Source organism: Rhinoraja longicauda, chromosome 2 (genome assembly GCF_053455715.1).
Source record: "Rhinoraja longicauda isolate Sanriku21f chromosome 2, sRhiLon1.1, whole genome shotgun sequence".
NCBI lineage: Eukaryota > Metazoa > Chordata > Chondrichthyes > Rajiformes > Arhynchobatidae > Rhinoraja > Rhinoraja longicauda.
The window spans coordinates 47,996,884-48,010,192 of record NC_135954.1 but is presented as its reverse complement, the minus strand read 5'-3'; positions in this window follow the sequence as shown (position 1 = coordinate 48,010,192).

Genomic DNA, 13,309 nt, shown 5'->3' with positions numbered 1-13,309 from the left:
TTGTGACCTCATGGATTTATGTCTAAAGTAATGGAGTCAGATGTATAGCATAAAAATGGGACATTCAGCTCACCCCATCTACGACAATAGCATCTCTCAGCACTTGGCCCAAACCCATCTGTGCCCAAGTAATTCAAGAGCTCACCTAGACACTTCTTAAAAGCTGTTTGTGACCGCACTGCTACCTCTCTCAGGCAATGCATTCCAGATACTCACCACTTTGAGTGAAAAAGGCACCCTTGAGATCTCCTCTGGTTTTGCCTGCCTCTGATATGGGGAAAGGTTTCCTGCAATCTGCCCTTATAATATACTGAAAATCACGTCCTCTCGTAACGACCTCTGCACTAGCGAGAGCAGACCTAGCTGTTCCAGTCTCCTCATCGCTAAAACGTTCCCTTCCAGAGAATTTCTTCGTGAATCTCCTCTGCATCCTCTTCAGCATTATCAAAACATTCCTGTCGCACGGCGCCAGAACTGCACACAATACTCCTGTTGAGCCCTAACCAAACATTTAAAGGTTGGAGAAAACCTCCCTGCTTTTGTATTAATTGCCATACAAATGAAGGCCGGTATCCCCTGTGTCTTCCTGATCATGTTATCTACCTGCGCCTCTACCCTCAAGGATTCCTGGACTCGGAGGTTGCTTTGTTCATCCATGTTCCACAAGACCCTACCATTTATGATTTTTTTAAATATATATATATATATATATATATATATAAATAAAAATCATAAATGTTAGGGTCTTGTGGGTCTTATATATATAGGAAAATAACTGCAGATGCTGGTACAAATCAAAGGTATCACAAAATGCTGGAGTAACTCAGTAGGTCAGGCAGCATCTCTGGAGAGAAGGAATGGGTGACGTTTCGGGCCGAGACCCTTCTTCAGACTGATGTCAGGGGGGGATATAGGTGGAGACGGGAAGACAGTGGGAGAACTGGGAAGGGGAAGGGGAAAGAGAGGGACAGAGGAGCTATCTAAAGTTAATGTTCATACCGCTGGGGTGTAAGCTGCCCAAGCGAAATATGGGGTGCTGTTCCTCCAATTTGTAGTGGGCCTCACTATGACACTGGAGGAGGCCCATGACAGAAAGGTCAGCCTGGGAGGAGGAGGGGGAGTTGAAGTGCTGAGCCACTGGGAGATCAGGTCGGTTAAGGCGGACTGAGTGAAGGTGTTGAGCGAAACGATCGCCGAGACTGCGTTTGGTCTCGCCGATGTAGAGAAGTTGACATCTGGAATAGCGGATACAATAGATGAGGTTGGAGGAGGTGCCTCACCTGGAAAGACTGTTTGGGTCCTTGGAGTCGAGGAGGGAGGTAAAGGGACAGGTGTTGCAGGGGACAGTGCCTGTGGAGGGGGGGTTTGGGATATTAAGGGACGAGTGGACCAGGGAGTTACGGAGGGAACGGTCTCTGCGGAAAGCAGAAAGGGGAGGAGATGGGAAGATGTGGCCAGATATAGCCTCAATGTAGTCCTAAAATGCATTACCTCACATTTATTTGGATTGAACTCTGTCTGCTGTTTCTCAGCCAACCATCAATATCTCTTTGCAGCCTCAGACTACCTTTCGCACTTTCCACAACTCCTCCAATCATTTAGTTTAGACATTCTGCATGGAAACAGACCCTTCAACCCACCGAGTTCACGCCGACCATCGATCACACTAGTTCTATCCTACACATGAAGGACAATTTACAGAAGCCAATTAACCTACAAACCTGCATGTCTTTGGGATGTGGGAGTAAACTCCCTCTTCTCCCCTCTCATGTCAGACAAGAGGTACAGAAGTGTGAAAACACACTTCTCCAGATTCAGGGACAATTTCTTCCCAGCTGTTATCAGTCAACTGAACCACCCTATCAATAACTGGAGAGCAATCCAGAGCTACCATTTACCTTATTGGAGGCCCTTGGACGATCGTTAATCTGACTTTACTTTGCACTATATATATCCTGTTTATCATGCATCTGTACACTGGACTGCTTGATTGTAATCACGTATGAACTTTCTGCTGACTGGATATCACACAACAAAAAAGCTTTTCACTGTACCTCGGTACACGTGACAATAAACTAAAACTAGAGATACAGAGTGGAAACAGGCCCTTCAGCACACCCATACAGCGATCAACCCATACACTAGCACTATCCTACACACTAGGGACAATTTACAAAAGCCAATTAACTTACAAATCTAAGGCTTTGTAGTTTGGAAGGAAACCGGAGCACCTGGAGAAAACCCACGCAATCACAGTGAGAATGTACAAACTCTGTGCAGTCAGGATCCAACCCAGATCTCTGGCGCTGTGGGGCAGCAACTCTACCATGGCGCCATGGTGCTGCCTTCATCGTCTGCAAACTTACCGATCACACATCCCCATCCAAATTGATCACTTGCATTACAAACAGCAAAGATATCAGCACCAATCCCCAAGGAAATTCACTGGTAACTTGCACCTATCACTAAAACAACCCTCTATCATTATCCTATCTCCTATTGCCAACTGTTAAAGTTCTTATATTTCAGTACAATCTAATCTGATTCTTGATATGGCTCGAGATCCACACTGTCAACAGCAATAGAATACTGGGACCCATGTGCATTGTCACCTTGATGAAGTTGAAGTAACCATTCCAAAGTCTGTTAATTTCCAAACCTCTCACTGCCTGGTTTGACAGTGCAACTCGAGTGCATTTTGCTATGTTTAGAAAATGCCTTTACCCCGTCGTAAGGAAAGAATTTTCCACCTGCATCTCTCGCCAGAGAATTGGAGCTTAATTTGAAGGCTGCAAATTCTTTTATTTGGCGCAAGCTATTACAGTGGGCAAGGATGGCAGGTATAATATTAACCAGAAATAAAACTATCTTGGAAAAAAAAGCATACAATGAGAAGCAGTCATCAAGCAATTGGGGAGAAGGCAAGCAAGGGTTACTGATTGTGGATGATCAGCCATGATCACAACGAATGGAGGCGCTGGCTCGAAGGGCCAAATGGCCTCCTCTGGCACCTATTTTCTATGTTAATAAGTACAAATCTAATCTGTTCAATATTTGTATCTACCTAGCTTCATCCTAAATTAAACTTCTGAACTGCCTCCAATTCTGTGCATTGCCTAATTGCCTCAAATACACCTCAATATTATTTCCAGCTTTGATCTTCCAACAATGTCTCAATGACTATCAGACCATTTTCATTAGACTCTATTTGTCCTTGTAGTTCATTGTTTTTATTTCAGATGCTTCATGCATTTAGCTACAGACTGCTTAATGTTGTGCATTTTCCACTTTTCTTTACGAACCTAGTCTGCTGGTGTATTGTGACTCCATTTACTCATCACAGAATAGAACAACAGAGAAACATTCCCTTTCAGCCCACCTCGGCAATGCTGCTACGTTGATCCATTTGCCTGCAATGGCCCCTTATCCTTCCATGCCTTTCCTATCCAAATGCCTTCTAAACATCTGTTGTTACCACTTCCACTGGTGACTCCTCCAGATAACACCAGCCACTGTGTAGCAATAGACAATAGGGGCAGGAGTAGGCCATTTGGCCCTTCGAGCCAGCACTGCCATTCAATGTGATCATGGCTGATCATCCACAATCTGTGCAAATCTTCTTTAAATATCCTGCATAACTTCTTTAAATTTTATCCCTCTCACCTTAAACCCTGCCCTCTTATTTTTGGCTCCTGTGCCCTGGGGAGAAAGCCTGCCTTTCTATGCCCCTTCTAATTTTAAATCTCTGTAAAGCCTCCTATGTTACAGTCAAAATAAGCCCAACCTATCCAATTTCTCTAGATAACTATAGCCTTCAATTTCAGGCAACAGCCTGGTGAATCTCTTCTGCACTTTATTGCTACCACATCCTTCCTATGCTGTGACCATAACAACACACAATACTTCAGCTTTGGTCTAAATAATATTTTGCACGCTGCAACATAACATCATAACTCCTCAAACTCCGTTCTTCAAACTTAGGCAGCATGAATACCAAATACCTTCAACCCCCTAACTAGCTACATTGCCTTTTTCAGGGAGCTATGGACTGAGAGATACTTAACATCAGATTGGTCTTCCTGAGAATGAAGCCACAAAACCAAAAACTCCCTGGCCCACTTGGAATCCCCGGCTATGAATGCATAACCTGACACACACCATAATGAAGTACTTCGAGAGACTGGTAATGGTGCACATCAACTCCAGCCTCCCAGACAGCCTAGATCCATTGCAAACCGTGTACTGCTGCAAGAGGGCCACAGCTCCCTGACCCAACACTCAAATTCTAGAAAACAAAGATACCCACATCAGACTCCTTATGATTGACAATAGCTGTCTTCAGCCCTCTGAAAGACCTAGATAGAGTGGATGTAGAGAGGATGTTTCCACTAGTGGAAGAATCCAGGACCATAGCCCACAGCCTCAGAATAAAAGGATGTACATTTACAAAGATGAGGAGGGATTTCTTTAGTCAGGGGATGGTATCTTTTTCCTTGTCACAATTTGGTCAATTTTACAATTACCCTATTCAAAAAAAAATTCAATAGATCCTGGCCCAAAATTCCCAGTCCAAGTTGCCTTTGCATTTAATATCTGAGAAATCATTAGGAATAAAATATATTAAATCTATACTTATTCTGTCACAGTTGCAGAATTCATACGTGCATATTTTTGATAAAGATACATTGCCAATTTATTACTGAAGATTTTTATCATGCACTTCGTTGCACATCAACAAAAATTTGTCGTTTTTGGCATTATGCAAGTTAATTGTAGTAGATTTTAAAAATTGGTCAAATAGGTAACCGGAAAGTCCCCCAAATGCTGTTTAAACAAATAAAATTTTAAAAATCAGTTTCCAAGGAGAGCAAAGGAAAAGTGATATGTTTATTTACCTCACTTGATATCGAAAGGAGTAAAGACTGATGAGAGAGAGCCTGCAGTATAATAAGATAGTATAAATCTGATAAATTTGATGTTTTTGAAATGTCAGGTTTATCTAAAGACAGATTGCGATTGTCGTCTCAGCTAATTGAGTATTTCCACCTTCAAAGGAATCCGGCATCAATTTGGAGACAAAATTTAGTCTACCGATACCAGTGGGGCCATTTATTGTATTTTACAAATGTACACACCCGGCATGAATTCATTTTTGTATCTGACAGCAGTAAATGTTTTTCAATGAAGATGTATCCCAGGTGATATCAGATTTACTAATTTCCTTGAATTCATTATGAAAGGATGTACAAATGCTGTCAGACCATGAGGCGATTGTCCTTCATCTGGCTTGGTGTCCTTGTTCAACCCACATTCTAACCCTTGACCACATTTACCTTGAGGCCTCCTAACTGCAGTCAACAGATCAGACCACAAATGGGCAGCCAGGCCACTTGACGTTCCATCCTCAGACTCCACCTCACCAGCCCTCGTGGCTTTTGAATACTCAAGCTCGCTAAGGTCTATTTCACTGCTTTCTAATGCCTTTGATAAGCAGATCTATAGGCTCATACAGCGTGGAAACAGGCCCTTTGGCCCAACTGCCCACAGCAACCAAAAAGTTCCATCTGCACTAGTCGCACCTGCCTGCACTTGGCCCATATTCCTCTAAACCTGTCCTATCCTGTCTAAATGTTTCTTAAATGTTGTGATAGTACCTGGCTCAACTACCTCCTCTGGCAGTTTGTTCCATACACCTACCGCCCTTTGCATGAAAAAGTTACCCCTCAGGTTCCTATGAAATCTTTCCTCCCTCACCTTAAACCCATGTCCTATGGTTCTCAATTCCCCTACTCTGGGCAAGAGACTCTGTCTAATCTATTCCTCTCATGATTTTGTACACTTCTATAAGATCACCCCTCATCCTCCTGCGCTCCAAGGAATAGTTCTAGCCTGTTCAACCTTTCCCTATAGCTCAGGCACTCGGGTCCTGGCAACATCCTCGTAAATCTTCTCTGCACTCTTTCCAGTTTGACAACATCTTTCCTATAACATGGTGCCAAAAATGACCTAAATGCAAATATACAAATATGCAAATAGTTGAGATTAATTAAATAAAAGATAAAGATAATGTGTTAAAAAAAAATGAAATTACTGTTAAGTAAAAATGCAAGAATGCATGAAATGAATAGAAAAAAACCTAGTTCAATCTACATCCGCAGTTAATAACAGCAAACTCATTCATAATATATAATCACAGAAAAAGAGGGAACAGTCTATTTATCCCCTCATGTTTGCACCAGCATCCAATAAAATTATAACTGTGCATTTCTTGCACAAACCACATGCTCTCAGACAATAAAGTCCACAACCCTGAAATTAATCTGAGACATTTATTGCAACCCTCTAGTTGCAATATTCCAGATGCAATCTCATCTGACCACTATATAACAGGAGCAAGATGTTACTACCCTTACATTCAAATCCACTTGAAATATGGCAAGATATACCATTGGTCTTCCTAATTGTTTGCTGTTCCTCATGCGATAACTTATTGGTGCATTTACAAGGACACCCAGGTCTAAATGGATGCCAACACATTTAAAACACAGTATTTTGTTTTCCTGTCAAAAATGGATTTCTTCATTAATACAGGCGTCAGGGGTTACGGGGAGAAGGCAGGAGAATGGGGTTAGGAGGGAGCGATAGATCAGCCATGATTAAATGGTGGAGTAGACTTGATGGGCCGAATGGCCAAATTCTGCTCCTATCACATGACCTTGTGACCTTCACATTTTTCTGCATTATATTCTACCTGCCAAATGGACGAGTATGCAATACATCTACCAGCTAAGTTTGGTAGGGGACCAAGGGTCCACATATGAACTCATGAAATCAGAGTCATATGGCATGTAAACAGGCCATGCAGTCCACCACGTCCACCAACTGATGGGCACACGCCTACATTAAGCCTATTTTGCAACACTTAACTCATCGCTTTTGGAACTTTGCTATTCAAGTGTTGACCAAAACACTTCTAAAATGCAGTCATCTGACTCAGCTTCCACCACTCCCTCAGGCAGTGCATGTCAGGTATTCGCCTCTCTCAGGGAGGGTTTAAACTCGAGGCACAAGGAGGTGGGAACCAGAGTATTTGGTCAGAAATTGGAAGGAGCAATGGGAAGGTGGAGGTTAGGACCAGTAAGTTGCAAAGGTTGAGAGGAATATGGGCCAAACACAGGTAAATGGGACGAGCTTAAATGCTAGGTTGGCATGGATGAGTTGGGCCAAAAAGCCTGCTTCTATGCTGTATGACACGATACCTCTCAATTTAATATACTTTCATATCCTCTGTTAACTCCAGTGCACCACTGAACACCTTGGATTTGATGGCAGGTGCTGGCAGCAAAGAATTGCATACCACAATCGGGAGTGTCCAACAGTTGAAGCACATTACTGTTCGCCAACTTTTCTCTACAAACCTGCCGGCCAGCCATCAGGCAACGAGGTCCATTATCTCTGTTTTGTCGAGCTGGAATTTAACAATTCGTGAAAGTGATCTAAATCTCACCTTAAGGATATAAATTCCCTGAATGACCCTCAAGCCAGGCGCCTTATGATTTAGGCAGAGATGTCAGGTTTCTTACGGACTGGAGGAAGAGGGGGCACTTTAAAATGGGGGGACAACAACATTTCGCTCCTCACTTTCAGTTGCGTGGAAAAGACTATTAAACATTGGGAATATTCTCTGTGGATAACAAAGCTAAATGAATGGATTTGCATCATAGCAATTCAATCTACAATACAAATAATTGGTACATCTGAATAATTCTAATGCTTAAGTTAAAATTATATACATCTATCAACATTTTGCTCTGAACTTTTGTCTCCTGTCTGCATTTTAAAGAATGCTCATAACGTGCAAAAGAAAATTGTTTGCAACTGGAATACAGTAAATATTTAACGGGGCATGGGGGTTCAAGTATCCAAAAGTGAATTAAGCCACTAAATCAAACAGGAATGGTGATAAAGTATCCTGGCCCCCCGAGTACAGGACTCGTATGGCAATACTGTGATTTACGAGTCCCTCCCCAATAGAACTATAAAAATGCTCTGTGATATTTCCTGACCCTTTAACATCCTTGACAAAAAGCTACTAAATGATCTTGAGGAGTGCATCTTGTGGATTTTGAACAATAAAAGAAAGCAGATAATATTATGTGTGGGAAGAAACACATATAATATACGCATAAAAGACAAATAATATTAATCAGTCTCAGATTAAACAAAATAGTTGGCTGGCACCAACTATGAATAAAGGTTGAAATAACAAGCACATCTTCAAATAAACCAGGTGATAGTTGAAATGTTAGTTGAAGCATCATCATGTCATGCTAACAAGGGTGTCTGGTATCTGCTCCAGTTATTTATGAACACTGTGTGGCCGTGCATGCCGACGACAACATGGCTCGATCTCCAAGTGGAGCTTCACGCTGTGGATGGGAAGGTGATTACTCCATGCTCGATCGCAGGAGAATACATTTTGTTGCTCAAGACATCGAGCAGCTAACTTGTCTGGTGGCTCATTGTGTGAAGGAAGTGGAGGGCCTCTCCATTATGGGAGACTGTGCATTTAAGTGGGGAGCGAAGAATAAAGCATTGTTGTACCTGAAAATGTGCCACTTTTGCAGACTAAATTCGCACAAGGAATATACTATAGCATACATGTTAAATAGCATATATAATATATACACACTGTATAATATACACTATATATTATATAGTATTGCATATTATGTTGTATATAATGTATATACAAAGACATATCCCTATATATTACTGATATATGCTATATTATTATATAACTAATATTAATAATTAATATTCTTGAGGTTAATTATAATAGGGGCATGATATTAAATCACATCATACAATTGTTCTGCGTAGTAAGTAGTATTGTGAGAAAGGTATCTACTTAACTTCTCCATTTATTTAGAACTGATGTTCTTGGGAACACAGGCAATATTGAGGTAGTTGAGCCAATGGATTTGGATAATTTGGTTTTAAAAACATATGTGCCAAAAATGTTCTACAAACAGACAATCCAGGACATAAAGCCAAAGATATTGTGAGTCTCAAAACCTTTTACTGTTTATAAATTAAATTCAACATTCTCTGCAAATTTTTTTTGCATACACATAAACAATACACAAGCCAGAAATCAGTACATAGCTAAAAAGGAGTACGGTGCGCTTGCAACAGATTTTTATTTCTTGAAGTACTAAAGACCCAGGGTGTGCTATTCTGAGGTTGAGATACCAATGTTGTTATTGATACTCGTGTGACAAACAGCACCATTCAACCTCAATGTATGTATGCAGGAATTAATTTGAGTTGGACCCTGCTCCTCCCCAGTCTTCATTGTTGCAATGTTTGTAGACAGAAAATCACATTTTTAATCCATTGTTCTTGTAAAAATGTTGGCCAAAACAAATAAACCTCCTTGAATGAGGAGCAACTAAGTTTATATTACTGCATTTCTCTGGGTCTGGAAACTAATTTGTACTTATGTGATCAAATTTCTTCAATCCACATTTTTTGTGGATGCAAATAAAAACTGAATTAAAAAATCAATGTTTCAATGTTTTACCTTAATTGCATGGGTATACTCTCAGTTCTAAAGATGTTGTCTGTGATTTTTGTTTTAAATGAATGATAAATGATTGTTTCTCTCCAATTTACTGTCTGTGAAAAGTTGTCAGGCCTGGCTGCAAACATCACTGTTGATAGATTCCAGAGATCCCTCATAACCAAAATAAAATTAATGTCAGGAAGGAAAAACTTCTCACCTTGGAGACTACTAAATCTTCAAGACCAGTTGTGACTGCTGTCATTTATCTGTAAACCTCACAATTCAGGACAGCATTCGACTTTCAATCCACTCAATTATGATCTGTGCACATCAAGGCACTCCAAAACTGCATTCAGAAAAGTTTTTCAATTTTTGCTACTGACGGAGTTTCCATTAAAAGAAACAAAACCAGAAAATGCAGTGCAGCTCTTTGCAATAAATGCTGTCCAACTCTCAAAGAATTGCAATAAAACTGTGAAACTGACCTTGTTTCCTGTTGAGGGTGACAATCTGGTTGCAATTTGAAGGGAAACTTGAAGTAAGAATTACAGGAAATTCATGCATACAGTTCCATAGCCCAAGGGTGGGACTGGTATAGGGACTGATGCACTTGGGTGGAGGGATCAAAGTAATGATAATTTTTTTCTGATTTGGGTGCCCTTGTTTCCCTTCTACTCCAAATTCCACATTCTTTGAGGCCATGTGTTTAATTTGCACTTCAATTAAGCAAATGCCCAGGAAATTCCTGGTCATTATTCAGTTAAAGCTATGCAAGGAGTTTACCATAGAGGAACAAAGATAACGTCTTGCCTTCTAAGTGTGCTGTTCTATGTGTCTCTGTGAACAAGTATGTATTAAAAAATGAAGCTAGTAATTCGGAGGTGCTGCATTGATTTATTCATTAAATTAAACATTAAATTAAACAGTGCAGTTAACTGTGTGCGTGAGATCAGGCAGTCAATCAACATCCCATAAAACTATTTCAAAAAGAGAAAGAATTGCTCCTGGTGCCTTAGTTATTATTATCACTGACCAAGATTGTCTGTACAGAGTTTGTACGTTCTCCCCGTGACCTGCGTGGATTTTCTCCGTGGTCTTCGGTTTCCTTCCACACTCCAAAGACGTACAGGTATGCACGTTAATTGGCTTGGTAAATGTAAAAATTGTCCCGAGTGTGTGTAGGACATGTGTTTAATTTGACGTGGAGCGTGAACACCTCTGCGCTGCTGAAAAAGGTCCAGCAGAGACTGCACTTCCTGAGGGTGCTCAGGAAGAATAACATCACTCAGAGACTGCTGTTGTCCTTTTATCGGTGCTACATTGAGAGCATCCTAACATACTGTGTATGCGTATGGTACACCAGCTGCACAGCGGCTCAGAGGAAAGCGCTCCAGAGGGCCATTGACAACGCCCAGAGGATTGTCGGCTGCCCTCTACTTACCTTGGAGGACTTACACAGTTCCCGCTGCATCAAAAAATCCCAGAGTATTATAAAGGACATTTCCCACCCCGGACACTCCCTGTTTGAACTGTTACCGTCAGGCAGACGGTACAGATCTACAAGGACAAGGACAAACAGACTTAAAAATAGTTTTTACCCCACTGCTATAAAGGCACTAAATGTAGCCGCCAAGGAACGCAGGGGCGATACATAATAAGAGACTGTGAAATCGACAGAAGGATGTAGGGTTGGGTGTTTATGCGTGCTATTTTCATGATATTTATTTTAGTTGTTTATCTTTTTTAAAATATTTTACCTTGTATGTATCGTTAGCTTTTAGAAATGTTTGAATGGTGCACTGACTGGCTGACATTTTACAATTTCGTTGTACATGGCTCATGTTACAATGACAATAAAGGAACTATTCTTCTAGGATAGTGTTAATATGCGGGGATTGCTGGTCGGTAAGGACCCGATGGGCCGAAGGGCCTGTTTCCGCGCTGTATCTCTAAACTAAACTAAACTAACAAATATCAGCATTATTAGATTATTTTGGCATTCTTTAGTTTAGTTTATTATTGTCACATGCACTGAAGTACAATGAAAACATCTCTTTTGTTGCATGCTATCCAATCAGTGGAAAGACTATATGATTATAATCAAGCTATGCACAGTGTACAGAAACAGGATAATGGGAATAACATTTAGTGCAAGATAAAATCCATTAAAGTTAGTCCGAAGGTCTTCAATGGGGTAGGTGGTAGACCAGGACTGCTCTCTAGATGGTGACAGGATAGTTCAGTAGCCTGACAACAGCTGGAAAGAAACTGTCCCTGAATCTGGAGGTGTGCGTTTTCGCACATCTGTATCTCTTGCCTGATGGAAGAGGGGAGAAGAGGGAGTGAGCAGGGTGAGAGGCATTATGTTTGTGGGATATTGCTGCGTGTAACCATGTTACAAAGCACCGAACACAACCATTACTAGACTTCACTGTCATGGCTGATTTATCTCTCCCTCTCAACCCCATTCTCCTGCCTTTTTCTCATAACCTTTGACACCCTTACAGATCACGAATATGCCAATCTTCACTTTAAAAATACCCAATGACTTGGCCTCCACGACTGTCTATGGCAATGAATTCCACAGATTCACCGCCCTCTGACTAAATAAATTCCTCCGCACCTTTCTAAAAGCACCTAATTTTATTCTGAGGCTATGGCCTCTGGTCCTAGACTCTCCCTAGACTAGTGAAAACAACTTCTCCACATCCACTCCATCCAGGCCTTTCATTATTTGGTAAGTTTCAATGAGGTGTCCCCCCCTCACCTTTTAAACTCCAGCGAGTACAGGCCCAATGCGTCAAATGCTCATCGCACGTTAACCCAATCATCATCGGGATCATATGGGAAGTACAAACGGCTTACATCCAGCACCCCTCGTCAGGATCAAACCTGGGTCTCTGGCGCTGCAAGGCAGCAACTCTACAGCTGTGCCACTGTGCCGCCCTATCTTCTTCATTGGTCATGTGATAGTAGAATAAGGCCATTTGGCCCATCAAGTCTACTCCCTCTGGTTTGGGCATATCATGAATTATGTAGCCAGCATGTCACATGGACAGGCACAGAATGGAGGGATAGAGACTGTGTACAGGCAGATGTGCAGTTTAAATTGGCATCATGGTTGGCACATGCATGGTGCTGTGCTTTACTGTCCTATAGAATAATATCGGAAGGACTCATATTGTTATGCAATTTGTGTAAGCATGAATGGGCCGCACAGTGGTGGAGCGGTAGAGTTGCTGCCTTAGCGCCAGAGACCTGGGTTTGATCCTGACTACGGGTGCTGTCTGTATGGAGTTTTGTACATTCTCCCCGTGACTGTGTGGGTTTTCACTGGGTGCTCCAGTTTTCTCCCAGTCTCCAAAGATGTACAGATATGTAGGATAATTGGCTTTGGTAAAAGTGTAAATTGTCCCGAGTGGAAGATAGCAGCAGTGTATGAGGTGATCATTGGTCGGTGCGGACTCGGTGGGCTGAAGGGCCTGTTTCCGCGCTGTATCCCTAAAGTAAATAATTATTCCATTCAAGAGAGGGGAGAAAACCACGCGTATAAACTTAATTTTATAAAGGCCAGATGCCCCAGGATGAAATTTGGGTTAACACAGTGATCTGTTCTGCAATACAGGTAATAGTTAAATTCAATCCTCCCCTCCCATGACCTTTGCAGGCACCAGGAGCTAGCATTCCTTGGTGTGAGTCGTTTACAAACTTTTATATCAATGGCTAAACTGTCAGAGGAAG